This window comes from Pteronotus mesoamericanus, unplaced genomic scaffold (assembly GCF_021234165.1).
Source record: "Pteronotus mesoamericanus isolate MK-2021 breed Mesoamerican mustached bat unplaced genomic scaffold, CSHL_Meso_final contig_20, whole genome shotgun sequence".
In the NCBI taxonomy this organism is placed as follows: domain Eukaryota; kingdom Metazoa; phylum Chordata; class Mammalia; order Chiroptera; family Mormoopidae; genus Pteronotus; species Pteronotus mesoamericanus.
The window spans coordinates 53,489,959-53,511,433 of NW_026555085.1; the positions used below are offsets into that span (position 1 = coordinate 53,489,959).

At 37.5% G+C, this 21,475-nt stretch overlaps 1 protein-coding gene across 1 annotated transcript in view; it reads right to left on the minus strand.

Moving 5' to 3' along the window:
* The window catches only part of GPR63 (G protein-coupled receptor 63), a 45,405-nt gene extending 24,540 nt beyond the window's left edge, over positions 1-20,865 (minus strand). The window contains exon 1 of the mRNA XM_054569734.1: positions 20,646-20,865. The gene's annotated coding sequence lies outside the window, so the exon portion shown is untranslated. The remainder of the gene's footprint in view (positions 1-20,645) is intronic.
* Positions 20,866-21,475: the final 610 nt, after the last annotated feature.

Sequence of the window (21,475 nt, forward strand, 5' to 3'; positions counted from 1 at the left end):
GTCTGCCCTGTAACGTACAAGTAGACACATACTTGCACTCATGCAACTGCATATTCACAGGTGGCATTGACTTTGTTTTCAATGATTCCAATGAAAAAATATTCATTTTTTGTTCTGACAGTACTTGTTAGTTAATTATTTGTCATCAGCTAACTATTGTCAAGTTGTTTTCCTTAGTTTTTCAAACAAAGGTAATAGATAGATTACAAAATCACATCTTCCAAAACAACTGGGAAAACGTACCATTCCTTGTTTATTTTTACAGTGAAAATAAGTCTATTGGAGTGAAAAAAAATCAATGAAAAATAAGGAAGAATTATAGGTAAATAATAAAGAGAAGATGTCAAAGACCAACCACCATTTGAAACAGTGTTCAGTCTCACTAAAATAAAAAGAAAAAGAAAATTGCAATGTTACTTTTTGCCGTGCACATTTTCAAAGATTTAAAAAATATGAAAATAATTCTGGCAAACTAGCACTCCAGTAATGAAAACACAACCTCACAGTAATTCAACAAGCTTTATTAACAGCCTTAAAAAACATTCTCAGGGAATTCCTTCCCTGACAAAAAACAAAAAAACAGGCAAATGCTCCCATCGAAAACAACCAGGAAAGCTGCATACATTTTTTTTTTAAACTTCTTTGAAGGGATCTAAGAGCTACCAAAGCAGTGAGAACCTGAGAGGCCACTATCTCAGAGAGAGGGAAGTGTGGAAAAGGGAGGCACTTGACCTTTCCCCTGGAGGCATGAGCCAATTCTAAAAGGCCAGCTCAAAAGTTTTCTCAAAGCAACTGGAAAGCTAAAAGCCTGAAAAATGGCAGCTGAAAGGCTTTACAGCAGCTGAGAAGCTTAAAGTTGAGTAAGAAAGGCAGCTGGGGGCTGAGAAGCTGAACAGAGCAATCTTACAGTCTCAAGGGGCAGGAAGCTAGCATTCAGGGCTCATGGGCAGTGGGGGAAACAACTTCTAAAGGGCTTTACTCCAGGAATAGGCATGAACAGGAAACTGAAAAGGCCTCATAACAGCCAACACCAGCCTCTAACTAGCTCGTTTGTGTTTCCTAACCTTAACTGAGTCTCCAAATCAATTTTTTAAATTTTTTTTTTTATTGTTCAAATACACTGTCTCCATTTTCCTGCCACCACTTTCCCCTGCCCCACCCACCCCCACCTCCCACCCTCAATCCTCCCCCACTTTGGCTTTGTCCATGGGTCCTTTATCGTTCCTTGATTTGATCGTTCTCCTTCTTTTCCCTGTTACCTACCTCCCTCCTTCCCTCTCATTACTGTCTGTTTTTTCTTTAAATGTTGCTGGTTTTATTTTCCTTGCTTGTTTGTTTTGTTGATTAGGTTCCACTTATAGGTGAGATCATGTGGTATTTGTCTTTTACCCCCTGGCTTATTTCGCTTAGCATAATGCTCTCCAGTTCCATCCAGGCTGTCACAAAGGGTAGTAGCTCTTTCTTTCTTTCTGCTGCGTAGTATTCCATTGTGTACATGTACCATAGTTTTTTGATCCACTCATTTACCGATGGGCACTTAGGTTGCTTCCAGCACTTGGCTATTGTAAATTGTGCTGCTGTGAACATTGGGGTACACAGCTTCTTTTGAATTGGTGTTTCAGAATTCTTACAGTATAATCCCAGCAGTGGAGTTGCTGGGTCAAAAGGCAGTTCCATTTTTAGCTTTTTGAGGAAATTCCCAACTGTTTTCCACAGTGGCTGCACCCCGCCAACAATGTTCCCTTTTCTCTACAACCTCACCAGCACCTGTTGTTTGTTGATTTATTTATGATGGCCATTCTGACCGGTGTGAAGTAGTATACTGTTGTGGTTTTAATTTGCATTTCTCTGATGGCTAGTGATGTTGAGCATATTTTCATATGATTCTGGGCCCCGTTTATGTCCTCCTTGGAGAAGTGTCTGTTCAGGTCCTTTGCCCATTTTTTAATTGAATTGTTTTGTCTTCTTGGAATGGAGTCATGCGAGTTCTTTATATATTTTGGAGATCAAACCCCTGTCCAAAGTATCACTGGCAAATATATTTTCCCATATGGTTGGTTCCCTTTGCATTTTCCTGATGTTTTCTTTAGCCATGCAGAAGAGTCTTATTTTGATAACAACTCAAGTTTATTTTTAAGACACAAATAAAACATCAAAAGTATTAGCTATATAAAGGAAATATTAATAAGTTGACCAAAGGTGTCATTATAAGAATGAAAAGCAAGTCAAATGATAGAAACACTTGAAATTGCATAACTGACAATAGACTCATACCCTGAATATATATATTTTAATGCCAATAAATTTATAAGAAAAACACAAATCCAGTGAAAGATGAACCAAAAAACTGAACAAAAACTTTACAAAGAAAGGTATCCAAATAGACACATGCACACATGCACACACACCAAAAACATGGAAGATCCTCTCCCTCATTATTCATCAGGGATATGCAAATAAAACCAGAGTAATACACAAATCCAACAGAAAGACTATATTAAAAAGACAGAAAAAAGCAAGTATTGGTCAGGAAGTGATACAAATAATACATTCATACATTTCTGTTCAGAGGAGAAATTGGTAACTGTCTGTGGAAAACAATTTGCCATTTTGGTAATTGTGTAGTTATGCCTACTCTATAACCCAGCAAACTCACTCCTGAATATACACTGAACAGAAATGCTCATATTTGTGCACCAAAAGTCAAGTACAAGTATACTCCTAGTGGTACCATTAAAAATTGTCAAATACCAGAAAAGCAAAAATGTCCATCAACAGTATTGATAAATAAATATGAATATATTCCTATAATGAAATACTATAAGGCCATGAAAATGAACAAACTACTAGAACACATTGATGAATCTCGTAAATATGATATTGAGCAAAAGACACAGACGCAAAAATGTATATACAGTATTATTCCATTAATATAACATTCAAAAACAGGCAAAATAAATCTATGGCTTTAGTAATTATTGGTTATCTTTGGGGAAGAGTAGAAGTAATGCCTAGGAAGGGGCTTCTGGGAGGTTCTGAGGGGCTCCTGACATGCTGATAATATTCTCTCAATCTGTGCAGTAGTTATATACGTGAATTCATTTTTCCAAATTTCACTGAACTTTGACCCTATGATTTGTATACCTTCCTCTTTGGTGTAATAAGCACATGAAAAAATATTCAACATTATTGTCTTTAGGTAAATGCATATTAAAACCACAATGAAATATTTCACTCCCACTAGCATGGCTATAGTAAATAAGACAGACAATAACAAGTATTGGTGAGAATATGGAGAGATAGGAACCCTTATATATTGCAGGCGGCAATGTAAAATGATAGGACCACTTCAGAAAACAGTTTGGCAGTTTCTCAATTATTTAAACATAAAACTCCCATAAAATTCAGCAATTCTACTCATAAGTATTGATCCAAGAGGGATGAAAATGTATGTCCACACAATGGATGCATATGAATGTTCACAGCAGCATTACTCTTAATAGTACAAACCTGGAAACAACCTAAATGTCCAGCAACTGGTAAATGGGTATACAAAATATCTCTTCAATGGGATACTGTTTGGCAATAAAAATACAGATACATGCTACGTCATGAATGAACCAAAAATATTACAGTTAGCAAAAAACCATCACAAAAAAACCCACATAATGCTACTTATATGAAATGTTCAGAAAAGGCAATTGTATAGAGACAGAAAGTAGATTAGTGGTTGCCTGGAACTAGGTATAGAAGGGGGATTAACTATAAATATGTATAAGGGATCTTATGAAGTTAAGAAAATGTTGTTAAACTGATAATGGTAGTGGTCCCAACACTTAGTAAACTTACTGAACTGTACATTTGAAATGGCTGAGTTTTATAATATGTTAAATTTATGTTTATATTAAATATATCTTTAGTTCACTTATAACATATATATGTTAAATAATGCTGTTAAAAATTTCATGTACATGATAGCAAGAATATGGGACATAATTGTTGACATTGAGGACATAGATCAAATTATGCGATTTATATAATAGAATGTTGTATAGCCATTAAAGCTGTTTTTGAAGAGCAATGTCACAAGAGAAGCATGTTGAGTGAAGAAGGAAGACTACAAAGCTGTATATACAATATGCTCTATTTTTTTTTTTTTAATTTTTAAAAGAGATTGGAAGAAACACATCAAAATATGAGAAGATGTTCCTGACCAGGAGGATTATTGGTGATATATTTTTTCTTTTCTTTATTTTCCAAATCTTGTAAATTGAGTAGATTGTTTATATTCAAGAAAAAATTCTTGAAGAACATTTTCATACATTATAAATATATATTAATATTTCCTTTCAATTATCCTAAGACATATACCTTTAAAACAAACTATATTCCTTAGAAAAGATCTGAAGAAAGCAAAATAAGCATTTTCCTACTTATCTCATCATGCCCGTTGTCCTTGGGTAGAACACAACACAATACTTAAAAATTTGGAAACTGATGACAAGAGGATTTACACAAATGTATCTTATCCTTCAGGCGAGTGTTACTATTATTATGATGCAAGACATGTGCTCTCATTGGCAAAGGGCATAACAGACTTATGAGTGGAATATAATTATTTTATCCCCAAAAGCACAAAATTTAAATATAGTTATTTATCTAGTCACTGCTTTGAAAAGAACCCTCTATTTCTTCCAATTATTTACCTCCTAATTTAAAAATAAGCAGTACCTACTTTTTCATATTAATTTCTAGATCGCTTTTCTGGTTCCATAAATAAACCCTGGGAATAATCAATGCAATTTTTTAAAAGAAAAAGCTGTATTTTTTTCTATTCAGCAATAATTGTGCTTATTTGTTTGTTTTAAATTTTTAAATCCAGCATTAGAGTCATCGGCCCCGCTCACCATTCCACTTTTTAAATCTGTTCCCTTTAGAAACAGTAACTCATCGGATCCCATATGCCTATCTCCATGAGAATTAGACATTTAATTTTTCTTTACCAGTCATAAAGCTAATTAGCACAGTGAAAGTTTCCAAGGCCTTCAAATAAGCTCCATCAAACTGGTATTTCTTCTAAAAATGCTGGTACTCTCTTCTCTATTGCCTCTGACCACAAATGATTTTGGCATGTCCTCTGTGGGAAACAGAAAGTCAGTCAGGACCACGGGACCCTTTTTACTGAGCACGTCCGGGCTCTTCCCCCAGATGCCCACGGCGGCCGCCTGAGCAGTCAGCAGAGCACCCGGCTGCCATCTACAAACCCTGTGTCGTGTGGCAGCTTACTTAACCTCTCAGTGCCTCGTCAGAAAAATGGAGGTGATCATAGTGTGCCTTAGTTCCTGAAGCTGTTGTGAAGGTGAAATGACATGGCAAATGTACAGTCCTGATACACAGTCAGAGCTCAGTAAACATGAGCCAGAATTTCCATGCAGCCTGAAAAGAAAACCATGTCCTCCACAGTATCGGCACTTCTGTGACACTGAGGATTCTACCCCCTCACCCTTGCAAAGGACTATTGTCCATATCTCACTCCAAAATGAATTTAAACCTGTTTCTCATTTCAAGATTCCACACCATGAATTTGACATACTTTTGTTTCTCTTCCTCTGACCATCTCCACTCCAGCTTCTGGACCCTTTATTTCAGAAAAGTGACCTTCAGTAACCTCTTTACAGAACAAAAGAGATGTAACTTCTTTGTTCTTTCAGTGATTCAGACACGATGCGAGTCTATATAGTCCTTCCTAGACCTTCTAGAAACGGTCCACAACAACCATGCCCAATTTATCCCTATGTCTCCAGATACAACTATACTACAGCTTACTCGTTCTTTCATAACACCTTTTGTTGCTGACTGTGACTATCCTGAGAGTTCCAGCCAAGTTAATGAAACAGAAATGGCTAGGACATCAACCATGCACCAGGCACTGTACTAACTGTTGCAGGTTCATAAGATGTGTTATCTGTCTACTAAAAACAAATGAGGGATACAAATGCTCACACCATGGTCTCCTCTTACTTCCTATACATCTGGGCACACCACTGCCTAAGATGGTTAAAACATCATCTCTTGGCATAAGACAGAAGACTCCCTACCCCACCATCTTAGCACCTCACCTTCCCACATCAACGGGACACATGTTCTCCTCTGGTATAATAAACATTTCATAGAATGTGAAATCAGAATACCCTAATGAGATTAACAGAGGCTTCAAATAACCTGTATATACAATAGTTAACTATATTTTGTATATATCTTTTTTTATTAAAAGAAAAGGAGATGCTAAGTCCTCGGTCCTGTCTCATGTAAATGTAATCCATTACCAGAGCAAATTCCAATAAACGTAAGAGATGTATGGAATTACAGTAGTCCCCTCCTATCCACGGTTCCGCTTTCTGCAGTTTCAGTTACCTGCAATGAACCGTGGTCCAACTGTATTAAATGGAAAATTCCAAAAATAAACAGTTCATAAGTTTTAAACTGCACGCTGTCCTGAGCTGTGTGATGAAACCTCGTGCCATGCTGCCCCATCCTGCCCAGGATCTGAATCATCCCTTTGTCCAATACATCCCTGCTATGTTTGTCACCTGCCCATTAGTTGCTCAGAAGCCGCCTCAGTTATCAAATCAACTGCTTTGGGATCTTAGCGTTTGTGTTCCAGTAACGCTTATTTTACTTCATAATGGCCACAAAGCACAAGAGTAGTGACGCTGGCAATGCCAACAAGAAGCCATAAAGTGTTTCCTTTAAGTGAAAAGGGGAGGTAGGAGGGTAAGATATTTTGAGGGAGAGGGAACATTTATGTAACTTTCATTACAGTATATTGTTATAATTGTTTTATTTTGTTTCTAGTTGTTAATATCTTACTGTGCTTCATTTATTAATTAAACTTTATCATAGGTATGACTGTATAGGAAAAAACATGGTACATGTAGGGTTTGGAACTATCTGTGGTTTCAGGCATCCTCTGTGGGTCCTGGGCACCCTGCAGACAAGGCGAAACTGCTGTACCAAATGTTTTCATGAGTGAAAAGCTAAAAAATAATGTAAGAGAGGCAGCAAAAAATTAAAGATCTCCCTGTTCTTACTATACTATTTCAAAATATGATTGCTGAAGAGCAATGTTGACTCATTCTCAGAAATAAATGGCAAATCTCTTTGACCTTGATTCTCTTTGACCATGATCAAAATAATTCCAGTTAACTTGGAAAGATTCTGAAAAATCTAAAGGTCATGCTTAAAATACTTAGCATTCAAAAATCTATGAAGTAAGACTTTAATTTTAGTATTCAAATCTCTCTGAATATTTTGAGTAAAGTAAGACTTTAGTTTTAGTATTCAAAATGGCCACCAGATAAAGACAGAGGAAACATCAACAGAGTTATCATATGCCAACTGATGGCACTTGCATATCTTTCTGTGATCCTCGGTCTTCAACCATATTATCCATGTACATTATCTAAATCATTGGTTAATATACTTTTTAACTTGACTTACACACTTCTTTAAATTTATTTCCTTCCTTCCTTTAGTAGTTATCAAGCACCTGTTCTAAGCCAGCTTCTAATTAAGCAAGGCATAAAATGAAGAACAAAATATATATCTCCTGATCCTATGTAACTCAGGAATCTAATGGAGATACCCATTATAATAGTTAATTTCACAGATTGACTTGACCAGAATACAGGGTATTTGAATAAAACATTATTTCTGGGTGTGCCCGTGATGGTGTTTCTGGATGATAATGGCATTCAAATTGGTGGACTGATTGGTGGGCATCATCCAACTGGTTGAAGGCTAAATAAAACAAAAAGACGGAGGAAAGGGGAATTCGCATTCTGCCCATTTGAGCTGGAACAAACCCAACTACCCTCAACCTGTACTTATACCATTAGCCAACCCGTTCTCAGAAGTACACCCGAGGCTTTCATGGGTCTCCAGCTTGCAGACGGCAAATCATAGGATGTCTCACCTTCTAAAACCATGTGAGCCAATTCCTTGTCATAATTCATATACATCTCCTCTTCTATTTCTTTGAAAATCCCCAACTCATATGAAACATGCATAAACATACATACATATGCAAAATAACCATTGGATTACACCATGTTATGTGTGCTGTGAAGAAAACCTCAGGATGCTCCAAGAGTAGAAAACAGAGAAAGCATAATTCCTCATGTGTGTCCATATTTTCTTGCAACATTCTCTAAATTTCATGGACAGTATATTATCCATTCACATGAATCCTAAAGTACTAGACTGAAAACCAGTATATTTTGGTTTTGTAGTTATCAAACTAGCTGAAGGACTCTGTACTAAATCCTGCCATAGAGAAGAGTTCTTGCGTAGAAATGATGGCCTCCTACAACCCAACCTTATTTCCATTTCTGTTATTTCTGAATTTTAATTTTCAATCAAGTCTTCAGTGCATCCAACAATGGGGAGGAATTGGTCTAGTAAAAAGTATTACATAAATGTCATTAAAAGTACTGTGTATATCACCTGCCAACACCCACCCTGCCCCCACCACACACAGAAAAGCATGCCTTGGCAAAGAAATATTTTAATCTGCAACATGCACTTCAAACCTTTAGAAGTGGAAAAAATCAAGGTAAAAAATGGCTGTATTCTAAACGCCAAAGAACAATGTCTCATTGTGTATCACAAAACCACAAGGGAGAAAGGTTTTGGGGTGAGGTTGTGTTGTTTGATCATAATTGGGTTGTCCATTGATAGTGTCCCAATGATGTTGCCATTCAGTAAGGTGCTTGCTGCTAGTCCTCTGGTCCTCTACTCAGAGATCAAAGCATCAATAAAAATTTTGCAGGCTCACAGAGTGCTGATGAAACTGACATATCGCTGGTAAGACCATGGACCCATTGGGAGTTCACTGGCCCAGTATCAACTATACACACAGTAATCAGAACTACAATTCCTGGATTTCCTCTTACACAAAAAAGGGGAAAGAAGAGTAATAAATATTGCTATATAAACATCACTGTTTATACTATGTGAAATTTTCCCAATTTTATTATACTTCATGTATAACCACTTCTCATTTAATTTCTCCTAGACGACATGGCCTATGAGAAAGTGATACCAGAAAATACTGTGTATGTGTACATGTATGTGTATGTGTACTCAACATATATTCAATAATGGCAAGAATCACTGCAGTAGAATGGCCCAAATGGTTGATGAAACAAATGTAAAAATTCTTCTTATATGTAGAATATTGATTATATTGGAATTCAGTAGAAGCAGCAGAATAAATTCTGGGAGGGACAATATTTAGTAAAATGACCACTCCAAATTGCAAGTTTATGTTAAATAAATAGAAAATTCCATTTCTACAAGGGCTACAAACTAAATAGACACTTTATGTAATGTGGCTTGTCATATGAGTGTTCCTGATCTATTAAAAACAAAAATAATTACCAGAAGGATCTGTTCCTGGAACTTTATTCCAACCTAGAATGTAGATAGGAACAAAGACTTTCCAAGAATGAGATTCTAGCATGTGAGCTGCAGATATCATTTTTAGTCTGGTGCATCCTATGCAAGATGTGGAAAAAGAGTACAAAAAAACTTTAAAACTCAGAATGCAAAAGAAAAACTATTTCATAAAAAGAGCACAGAAAATAGTAAAAGCTTAATTTTATGGCATGGATAATTATCACGTGATAAATAGAATAATTATCCAGAATAATCATGTTAGTCTTTTTTTGTTTTAATTTGGGTTCATTTTACCATTGTATTTAAGTTTTTACTGCTAATCCAAGGTAACTGAGTTCTGAGAGATATAAATGCTGAGATTCTTAAACTTCTACTTTAACTGTTCTTCACAGCCAAGGTTGTACCGTATATCTATATCATGTAAGGTTAAAGAAAAAAATTGAGTATGTTATAATAACAAAAGATAAAAACTAAATGTTTCTTAAAATGTTTACCAAGATGTAAGTATTTGAAAAAAAGCACAGAATTACTGCTTTTCAGAAGTGAACCTACCTAGAAGAAACCTGCAGCGTGCCACCTTTAACTTGCTTTTGAGAGCACAAACCACGGCAATGAAACCCATGGTTGGTTTTTTCACTTTCCCTATTAGCATTTTAAAGGCAAGGCCCAGAAACCTGGGAAAAAAGGAGAAACAAAATGTGATTGGCAGTGTCTTTCAAGCTGGACAACGTAACCAGATGTAACAGAGAAATTTAAAATAACATGCCTGCACTAACTTCTAAGGAAAAAATATAAGTCAATACTAAATGAATGTAAACAAGATGATGTTTAGGGCTTAGAAAGAGAAAGTGCGAATACCAATATCCTATACCGAAATTTCAAATTTATCAGCAGAGGAAAATGATACATTATAAAACTGAAGTTAAAGGGGAAAATAAAAGTAAGCATTGGCCATTATATCTTGACACATTCGTGTCTTTTTCTTTTCAAAAACAAATACCATAGAATGGTTAGGTAAGGTATGCACATGAACCTGAATAACAAAATTATCTTATTTTGCACTGTGTTTAATCTCAGAAACAAAGTAATTTCTTTAGTATAGTTAAATTTAAATCACTGGAGTTGGGATTACAGAAGTATAATATTTGTCAGAGGATCCCAACAGCAACCAGGACTTTAAAAGGCCACTTTTGCTATATTAAAGATGAACAAGAAATAAATTCCTCTAAACCAAAAAGGGAAATAGTTTCCCTACCAGAATTTGTAATCATAAAGTAGCTCTGAGATTTCAAATAAAAAAAGGAAAGGAAAAGCTCCAAGCACAAATCTGATTTAAAATGTGCCCAGGTCAATAGAGCACCCAAAATATTCTTCCTCCGTGGAGGAATTTTCCTTCAATCTAGGCCTGAAAAAATCACCATAAAGTTGTGAGGAAAGTGAGCAGATTATAATCAAAACCCATAAAACCTCAAAATAATTAAAGCAACATGAATGATTAAAAGCAGGAGGAAGAAAAAAAAAACACAGACCCACCAAAAGACTTCAGTTATAGAAGTTACTAGACGAGCATCAAAATTTAAAAAAAAATGGCTGAAACTTGTGAGCAGGAGACAAGCAGATATGAAAAAGAGTCAATGCTTTAGAAATAAGAAATGTAATAACTAATATTAAAAATTACATCAACAAAGTTGAATATTAGGCCTAACTGAAGTGAATCTGTAAACCGCAAGTTGGAACTTAAGAAATTTTTCCCAAACGTAATCAAGAGGAAACAAGGAAAGATAAGAAATAAAAGAGATAAGAAACAAAAAAAGATAAATATAGAAGGCCTAACAAACATGCAATTGGAATTTCAGGGGAGATTATGAAATTAATAGAGGAAATATTTTAAAAGATAATAAATAAAACTTTTCAGAATTTCTGAAAGATGACAATTCTCAATTATAGCCTATCTAATGCCAATCAGGATTTTTTTTTTAATTCATATTTGAAAACATCAGAATGAAAATTCAGAACTAAAAAAGGGGAGGAGGGAGGCAGGAAAAGGGAGAGGAAAAGGATGGTACAGAAAGAGAGAGAATTTTTAAGAATCTTCAAGGAAAGGGAGATTATCTGCATATCTTTAAAAGCTACTGGGAGAAACCAGTAGCTTTTAAAAGAGGGGGGGAAAATAGATTCTCCCACAAAGGAAAAAGTAATTAGCTTGACTGCTTCATTCATACTGGCAACAATAATATTCAGAAGACAATAGAATGATACTTTCTGCTGTTCTAAAAGAAAGTAACTGTCAAAATAGAATTGGATTCCCAGGGAATCTCTCTTTCAAGAAAGAAAGTAAAAGGGCTGTAACAAAAACAAAGTCTCTGTTTCCCCCTCCCCTCTGCCTTTTATACACATACACACAAATACACACACACTCAATAAAGGAAAAGTGAAGGATGTACTTGGGGCAGAAAAAAATAAGTGATCCCAGGTAGAAGGTTTGATATACAAAAAGGAATGGTTAAAAAAGGATTGATAAATACATGGTTAAATATAGTAGATGCCATATACCACCATGAAAGTAATGTCTGACTTATTAAGGGAAAAAAATCATGCTACAACTATAATATTCAGCAGCAATGACACATAAGTTGGAAGTAGATATCATAAGAGTTAAAATATTCTTAGGAATTTGCATTTTTTAAAAAGGAGAATGTACTAGTCTGCCTGTGCTACCCTAACAAAACATCAGGCTTGGGATTAAACAACAAATTTATTTTCTCATAGTTCTGGAAGCTAGAAGTTCAAGAACAAGGAGTCTGCGGGTTGGTTTCTGTTGAGACCTCTCCTCCTGGCTTACGGCTGCCTTCTCACTGTGTCCTCACATGGCCTTTCCTCTGTGCACACATAGAGAAGGAGAATGAGATCCCTGGTGTCTCTTCTCTTCTTTAGGGACACCAGTCTTCTTGTATTAGGGCCTCATTCTTATGACTTTATGTAACCTTAATTACCTCCAGACCCTGTCTCCAAATACAATCATATAGGAGGTTAGGGCTTCACCATATGGATTTTGGGGTGGATACAATTCACTTCACAGCAGAAGGCAAAGATACTAACTTTAGATTAAGATGCGTATGCAGAGCAAAATTGTCTGGGTATCTACTAAAATAGACACAAAACTTATAGCCAGTCCCATAACCCAAAAATAAAAATAGTAAAAAAGGAAGAAAATCAATCTATCCCCAAAAAAGCAAGAAAGGAGAATAGGAAGACACAAGAAACAGAATAAAAAAATATGTAACAGTGTGATAAATAAATCCAAATATGTCAATCCTCATTCTAAATAGGATAATGACTAAACTCTCTTGTTAAAAGCAAATATCCAGCTATTCATAAAAAACATTTTAAAACATTAATACACAGGTCCAACTTCAAAGTCAGAGAGAGATCTATCAAGCCAATCCCAACCTACAGAGAACCTTGTATTACTGTATTAATATCAAAGAAAAAAGACAGGTCAAACAGCACATGCTAGAACAGGGGCACGTGCCAGGTACTAAGGGAACAGAGAACCTCAGCGAAGGAGGAAAGGATACTTTCACAGTGAAGACACTGTCTGAAAAAAGAATATTGGCCCAGAAAATGTTTGACTGTGGTAAGTGTTTCTCTTTCCTTTACAGCCAGCACTAAATTCTAAAAATGAAAAATTGTAATGAAAATATAAGTGTGACCTTGCACTCATTAGGGCCATGTTTGATGGCTAAAGACAACTTTAGTTATAAAAATGAAGAGAAAAACTTTCTCCCAACATTAACCATCAGCCTCTTCAGTTTGCACACGTGTCCTTTGACTAATTTTTGCCCATCTTATATCTCTAGTTTTGTTCTTGGGAGTGATCATGTTTTTCTGATAGCCAGAATGATACCTGGTTTCAAAAGGCAATTTCTGGCTAAAATAAAGTTTCCTATTTTTGAAAGAAAGGGAGAAAAAGATAAATATATAGATTAAATATATAGATATTGAACACACACACATACACACAGGGCTCAAAGCTAAATCCTATACATTTAAATCTTCCAATTTTTTTTCCTAAACGTTGAGAGTCCTTGCCCTGGCTGCTGTGGCTCAGTGGACTGAGCGCTGGCCTGAGAACCAAAGGGTCACTGGTTCGATTCCCAGTCAGGGCACATGCCTGGGTTGCAGACTAAGTCCCCAGTAGGGGGCACGTGAAAGGCGACCACACACTGATGTTTCTCTCCCTCTCTCCCTTCATTCCCCTCTGTCTAAAAAATAAATAAATAAAATCTTTTTGAAAAAGAGTCCAGGAATTGGCGGCAAAGGGCAGAAAATAGAATAGTTTTAAATTGTAGGTATGACTATACAGGAAACAACATTTATCCACTCAATCACACAGCAATTATGTATGCATCAGTATCAATACAGGTGGGCAGGAGGTCAGAAGGTAATACAGTAAGGAGACTGAAAGTGAAAATGGGAGGGCATTCTCAGGGCACACTATCAACTGATGTGCCAATTTCGGTGGAACTAGCGTTTACAGCTCTGACTGAGGACTAACGGGTAGTTCGCTGCCAAGGCAGGACCTTACAGCTGAGTGCGTAAATGTTTACTCCATTTGAAGGAAGCCCTAGTCAGTCAGGTCTGCATTCAAACACTATCTAATGTGAATCTTCCATATTCCACTGACCCAGAAAACTACAGAGGTAATGAAGGAAGACCATGAATAAGTCTATACATTTTATATTGAGAATAATGAAATGCCTTGAGATCAAATGAAAGACATCACTGCCTTTTACCCCCACTCAAAATTTCTATATTTAGGGCTTTAGTCAGAAACAATAACCATAGGTGTGTACAAAAACTGAACTGTAAGATACCATTGTACAAGACAGGAAAAAAAGGAAAGAAAACCTGTCTGATATTATGGTGGCAATAAATTATAGTACATCGATAGACTAAAATACTATTCAATATTCAAAATATATTACAGAAGATCACTCCATGATACGAAATATGGTTCTTCTTTGTATGGAAAATAGAAAAAATACATATAATAAAGTGTCATCTTTAGAAATTAAAATATTATAGTATTCATCTCTCTATGTATATAAAAATATACACCAAAATGTTAACAATAGTTATCTCTGGACATAATTCTCCCTTTCTTCTTCTTTTTGTTGTTTTTTGGTTTGGTTTTGTTTCTTTGTTTTTTTGCTTGTCTGAATTTTCCAAATTTTCTATAATGAACACATGTTACTTCCATAATAAGAAAATATCTATTATAGCAAAAGGATAAAGATCTGAAACTTTACAATAGGAACTATACATGAAATATGGAAACAAAAATGAGAAGTTCCTAACATTACTATACCTTTAAGTAAGAACAATTTTACCCAAAGCCTATCATGGAAAATTAAGGAAACAAATGCAAAACTCATAATATACATTAAAGAATTCAATAATTCAAGAGAAGGAAAAATGCTTGAAAAAGAAAAAGGTGGGAATGAACTGAAAGAATTAAAGACCCAATTTTTTGTCAGTGCTTGACAACTGTGAAACTTTAGAAAGTATCACAATTGGGCAAGGTTAATCAAAATAGAGCAAGAAAACAGCCTACATATATAGCCTAGAGGAAATGGGGAAAAAAATACACTTAAAAGATGAAAAGAATTAATTTTATTAGAAGTAAGTTTATTAGGCAAGCATTTTCCCCTCTGGAAGGCAACGGATGCTATGCCTGGAATAGCCCCTTTCTATATCAACTCCCTCTGAATCTACATTCTCCCAGTAGTAACTTAGATCAAAAACCCTGCAGCAGAAACCCTCAGCCATATACCGCACTAACACCCGGCACAGACGTCAACTGATTGCTGCATAACTTCCGTTGAAACACTTATTCTGACCCAAATTTCCAGCACCTTTAAATGCCTGAAACTATTCTTTCTCTAAAATTACCCATGCAGTTATTTTTGTTTGAAAAAATAGGAAGAGGTGTCCTCCCTTTAGAAGATAACAGCTAGAGTAAGAATTGTATCTATTTTGTACTACCTGCCCAAGGCAGAGTCTTAGGAGTTTTCACATTACAAAAAAAATTGCCTAGCCTTCACTGGGTGGCTCAGTTGGTTGGAGTCATCCCGTATACCAAAAGGCTGAGGGTTCAGTTCCCGGTAGGACACATACCTAGCCTGTGGGTTTGACCCTCGGTTGGGGCATGTATGGGAGGCAAAACCAGTCGATGCTTCTCTCTCTCCGTCTTTCTCTCTCTCCCTCTCTCAAATCAATACCCTCTTGTGAGGATTTAAAAAAAAAATTCCTCAAAACATTTTTCGAATGCTTTAGTGACATAGGTTTCATCAAGCCAATTGAAAGAAAAATAGTTAACTAAGAAGGTTTGGTCAAAAACCTAGAAAGGCTAAGTAAAGCTTACAACTATAATGACACATAATGGTTTCAACTGAAAATTATCTAAGAATCGATTAACATGTATGCCAGGTGATTGGCACAGTATCTGGCTGGGGATGGTTTTTAATCTAAATTGGGTCTGGGAGGGTATAACTTCTTCAGCATTCTCCCTTAATGAAATAATGAAAATAACAGTGTTATTATTAATTTCAATAGGTGATCACAGGATTATCCTCCTAACTGTGAATGGACATTCACTCTTGCCCAAGGCCTAAAAACGATGATAAAATCCAGGCTTCCAACTCTTCACTACATTTTTAATGAACATGAATAAACTTTCCAGTATATTAAGCTAGAGTTTCATGCCTGAGTTTTTGAATCTTCTGCCACATAGACAGAAATGGAAACAAATTACTTTTACCAATCTTGTCCATATTTACTGGCACAGAAACTAAAAGGCACTTTATCCTATGTGTCAAACTCAAAGACTAAAACAGCTTGCTGTCTGTCAGCTTCAGAAACCATTTTTTACAAGCATGGCAAACTGCCTCAAGCCAACTAAATGTGAAACCATGTTGGGCTGCCCACACTGCAAATTATTTGGAATGTTCTGCATGTTTTGTGGCTGGAAAAGTACCTATTATGTGGATTATCCCGTTGAAACTAGGGCCACATCTGACCTTTAACAGAAAATTCCCAGGAAACTTGAAACTATAATTGACCCAAATCCCATCAATACTGAAAGTCTGTGACTTCAAGCTCATAGTCAAACATTTCAAATGTTGTTTTTTGAGAGCCCAAGACTCACAACATAAACTCTGGGAAACACATTACTGTCTGTTTCAAGTAAACAACTAAGAAATCACCCTAAATACACACATGTCATAGCTTCAAAAAAAAAATTGCTACATGCAAGGGCATGTGTAGCAAATATAAACACATTTCTGGTAAATACTTAGCATATTAAAGCAAAAAAATTAATATAAAAATTATTTCCTTCTATTTCTAATTCTCATACACATGCTGAAATGTAGCAGTTTCAGCTGTGGAATGTGGTGAGAAATATCTCAAAGCTTTTCTTAGAGTGACTGAAGCCCTGTATTATCGGTTTTTGTGTTGTTTTTTTCCTCATCAATTGAGCACTTTATTATTAAGACTGTGCACATAGTATAGGATTATACAATAATGTCTTTTATCAGATTTAAACCTCTTTCTGGACAGGGAGAACGGATCTGATGTTGAACACCTTTATATGGTTCATCTTTAACACAGTACCTGACACATAGTAAGTACTCAAAAAACAGTCTAGCTATCTATTACTACATAATAAATCTCTCCTAACTTAGTGGAATGCAGCAACAGTTATTATTACGTCAGTTCTGAGGTTGAACAGATTCACTTGATGGTTTTTACTAAGTAAGAGGTGGCTAAATCATCTTGCATGCTTCCTCATTCAGATATCTTGCAGTTGACATGATTGTTAGCAGAGATCTCAGTAGGAATACCTACAGGTTTCCTTCCATGTGGGATGGGCTTCCTCATAGCATGGTAACTGAGTTTCAATAGCTAAATCTCAGAAGAAAGAGCCAGGAAAAAGCTATTTATTTTCTAAACTTACTATGGAAATTACATAGGATCCCTTCTACCACGTTCTATTTTTTTTATAAGTAAATCACTAAGTTCAGTCCCCTAGAAAAAAGAGAATGAGTCTCCACCTCTTGATGGGACAGTAGCAAAGAAACTGTGGACATTAAAAATTATCACAATAAACATTTGAGATAAAAACTCTATTATTCCCCCCTTTTCTTCAATCTGTCTATCTCTATTCTCACTGCTCTATTACTTACAAACATGCTCCATTTTCCCACAACTTCAAATTACGTACTTATCATCCTCAAGGCAAAAATTCCTCTCTTGACCCTGTATTTCCATGTAAAACATTAAATTTCTCCTTCTATGCTCATCCAAATTTCTTAAAATTTTAATGTAGGTATTATTTTTCCAGGCATTAATGGGTCCCTCTTTCAAATCAAATACTTAGGACATCATTTCGCAAACTGGAATACCAAAACCTTCTCAAAGATTGCCTCCCCATGCCTTTGAAATCTACTCTCCAGGCGAGGGGTATCCAACCTTTTGGTGTCTCTAGGCCACACTGGAAGAAGAGTTGTCTTGGGCCACACGTTAAAAACACAAACACTAACAAAAACTGATGAGGAAAAAAAAAAGGTTCATGCATAATTTTCATGATATCCACCACCACAGATAAGCAAAAAGGTCTTCACATAATAACCCTAATTATGCAGTGGCCCTTTTGATAATCTCTTAAAATCATCAAGCAGGTTCCAAGTTTGTGACCACTAACTTGACCACCCACAGGCCACAGGCTGGTCACCCCTGCTCTAAGCCCAAACCAATGGGGATGCCCTGAAGGTCATTTGAAGAGTTAAACAAACCTACATTGGCACGGGGAATTTGACCTAGGGATGCCTCTACTGAAGGTTAAGAAATGCCTGATTCAATCTTCCATTGATGGAATAGTTCAGTCCATCTCAATAAATATGTGACTGGGATCCTTGGCATATGGCTTCCCTGGTCCTAGCTTTGTGCCAGAATAAGAAAATATTGGGAAACAGTATTTTTTAACCTAACTGGTATTTATGAAAATGCTGAAGAGATGACAAGCTCTAATAGTAACGATGTTTAGCTTTTGGTGTTTTAGGCCTGCTCTTCTCAATGCATGTGTATTATCAAGTCCCTGAAGTTTTCCTTGTTATATATATTATTATTATATATAGTTATACATAATACATGTTATATAATAAATATTATGTATTAGTCCTGTTATATATATGATACATATAAATATATATGGATTTTTTAGTATATGTTGTGATATACATATACATTTATTTTCAAAAAGAATCATTCACAAAGCAATCATCTCAAATCAAATAAACCACATACAAAATCTCAAGGGACTAATATTAATCAATGTAATTCAAGAACTAAGTCACACCTACCTCAAAAACCCAAATTCGTATGGCCTGGAGTCCAGCACACTTAAGGTAAAATGGTAACTGCAGTTAGGGTTTAAGTATGTGACTTTTTCTAAGCAAATTTTTTTTCCAAGAATATTCAGTTTGCTGCAATTTTCAGAAAATCCTTGGGATTATGAGTTCTTTACATAAAGTTTCAGCTCTGGTATATTTGACAGCAGTGTGACAAAACTGCTCAGAGATGAAAATCTATAGCGCAAGTAAAATGCTGTATTAATGGTTGTTCTGGAATAATTTTCTCTCATAACTTCCCCATTGCAAACGAGATGTTAGATACACTATTCCCTGTCTATTTTGGCAGTATATTTTTCACACACAAAATTATATGTAAAGCATATACTTGATTAAATACTTCATGATACCTTTTTCTTCAAACAAGTTCCCACATTCTATTTTTATTGTTCAAAATAATTTGGATGATGTAATCAATTATGTCACTAAAATTTGGGCCATTACAACACTTCACAAAATATAGGGACTTTTCAACAGCACCGTTGATTTGTAGCTAACATCAGACATACACAGTATCAGTGGAGAAGACAGAAACAGGAATAGACAGGTGTGGGAGACACTTAGGGATGTGAGAAAATAGGCTTCAGTTACCAAAGGACACATGAAAAAAGAAAACTTACTCATTTGCGTAATAAATGTACTCACAAATTAGGTTTCACCAAATAATTACATGCATTACATACCTCATCCAAGGGTCAAACTGTCAGAAGCAATGTCATATTATGCAAGAAACATCAGATTTTATTTATAATTCTTAGAAAAAGTACTCTAAAATTAGTTGGAGCCTATTAATGTGAGACGATGAAAATCAGCAAGAGAAAACTATTTTTTAAAAAAATGGGTAAAAACTCATCTTAATCACCGAAAAAAAACCTGCAAAAGGGCTACTTGTTTGTCCTAAGTGCATAGACTCAGTCTAAATATTCAATCGGAGACTACATGATCACTTTGAAAATTCGGGCCACTGTTAGGGGTGGCGTGCCAATTTCAGAAAGATATATTGTTGAGTGTGTTTGTTTGTTGTTTAGCACGCTGGGCCTCTAGGATATTTTTCCTTTAAAAAAAAAAAAAATTCCCAAAAGCAAAGGGGGCGGGGGAGGGAAAACGAAAATCAGGGCGATGCTGAACGACCGAGGCAGAAAAGACACACAGCGCCGCAAGCTTACCCACATGCAAGAAGCAACCTCTCCGAAGTGTCGGAGCTCGCAAGGAGCCTTCCCACTTGGGCAAACGAGGTGAATTCCCCACCCCCCACCCCCAAGAGTGATGAGTCCACAGTGTAAAAGTTCAATAGGATTCCACCCCATCCTTCACTCGCTGCTTAGCCTCCCGGGGAGCGAGCCCTGCGGGGAGAAATCTGGCACTGGCAGCCAACCTGCAGCCTCCCGCTTTCCTAGAAGGCCTAACTGCTCCGGCCGGCAGGGGATGGGGGCAGGGGATGGGGGCAGGGGCCGTGGGAAGGCCAGGCGAGGCGGCGCCCGGGGAAACCGAGTCCCGGCCGGCCCCACCGTGCGGCGCTGGCCGCTGAAATCACTCAAGTACAGGCGCAAACATCTCCCCGAAAACCCGAGCTTCTCCCGCACAACTTCAGTCTAACCAGTCTCCCTCTCCGCCACACACTCCGCCCAACCGCACAGCCCTTCCCAACGTCGTGATCAAGGGGCTCCCGACCCCGGCTACCTGTCCCGGACGCCCTGGGACCCCGAATCTCACCTCATACAAAGGGCTGCGCGCGGACGGCCGCAGAGCCCAGGGAGCGTGGCCCCATCCAGTGCCTCCCGGAACTTTCCTGACATAGCACTTCTCTCCTCCGCTGCAGAAAACAACGCTTAAAGGCTGGGGAGGAGGAGGAGGAGGAGGAGGAAGAGAAGGAAGAAGAGAAGGTAGGGGCTTTCCAGGCGGCGGCGGTGGCGGGAGCTGGAGCAGAAAGTGAGGACCTCCGCGGCCGGGAGCCGCCGCCTCTCGATCTGCTGGGGGTTCCCGCCCCCAGGGTAACCAAAGCTCGCTCTTAAAGGCGCCCTCCGCGTTTTAGCGCCGGAGGTGAGGGGGTGGACAGAGGGAGCTGGGGAGGCAAGTTAAGAGCGTGGGGAACAGAGACAGAGATTCCGGAGGCCGCCGTCAGGGGTGCCCCTGGGAGGCTGCGCTCGCCCTTTCCAGTCTGCTTCCCGAGCTTCCCGCCAGGTCTGGTGGCCCCTCAGCCTGGGCAAAGGTAGGACAAGCGCTCCGACCCGGCACATGGGGCCACCCTCGCCCTGGCTGGCGCCCCCCAACGATGGTTCGTGAAACCTCGCGCCTTCTCCCAATCAATCGCCCTCTCCTCGTTAGGGTCTTTTCTTCTACCCCCCACCCATCCTCCCCAGGCACACACACACCCCTGCCCAGCGACGATGCTCTAGCCCGCGTCCCCAAAGCCAGTGGAATTGCCTTTCCTTTCTTGTTTCCTGCTTATTGTTCCTTTAACCCTAACACAGTGCTGACGGTCTCCCCCAGGAGTGCAGGAGACTGAATAACTAAAGACCAGCTGGGGCTCCTAGACTGGCCCC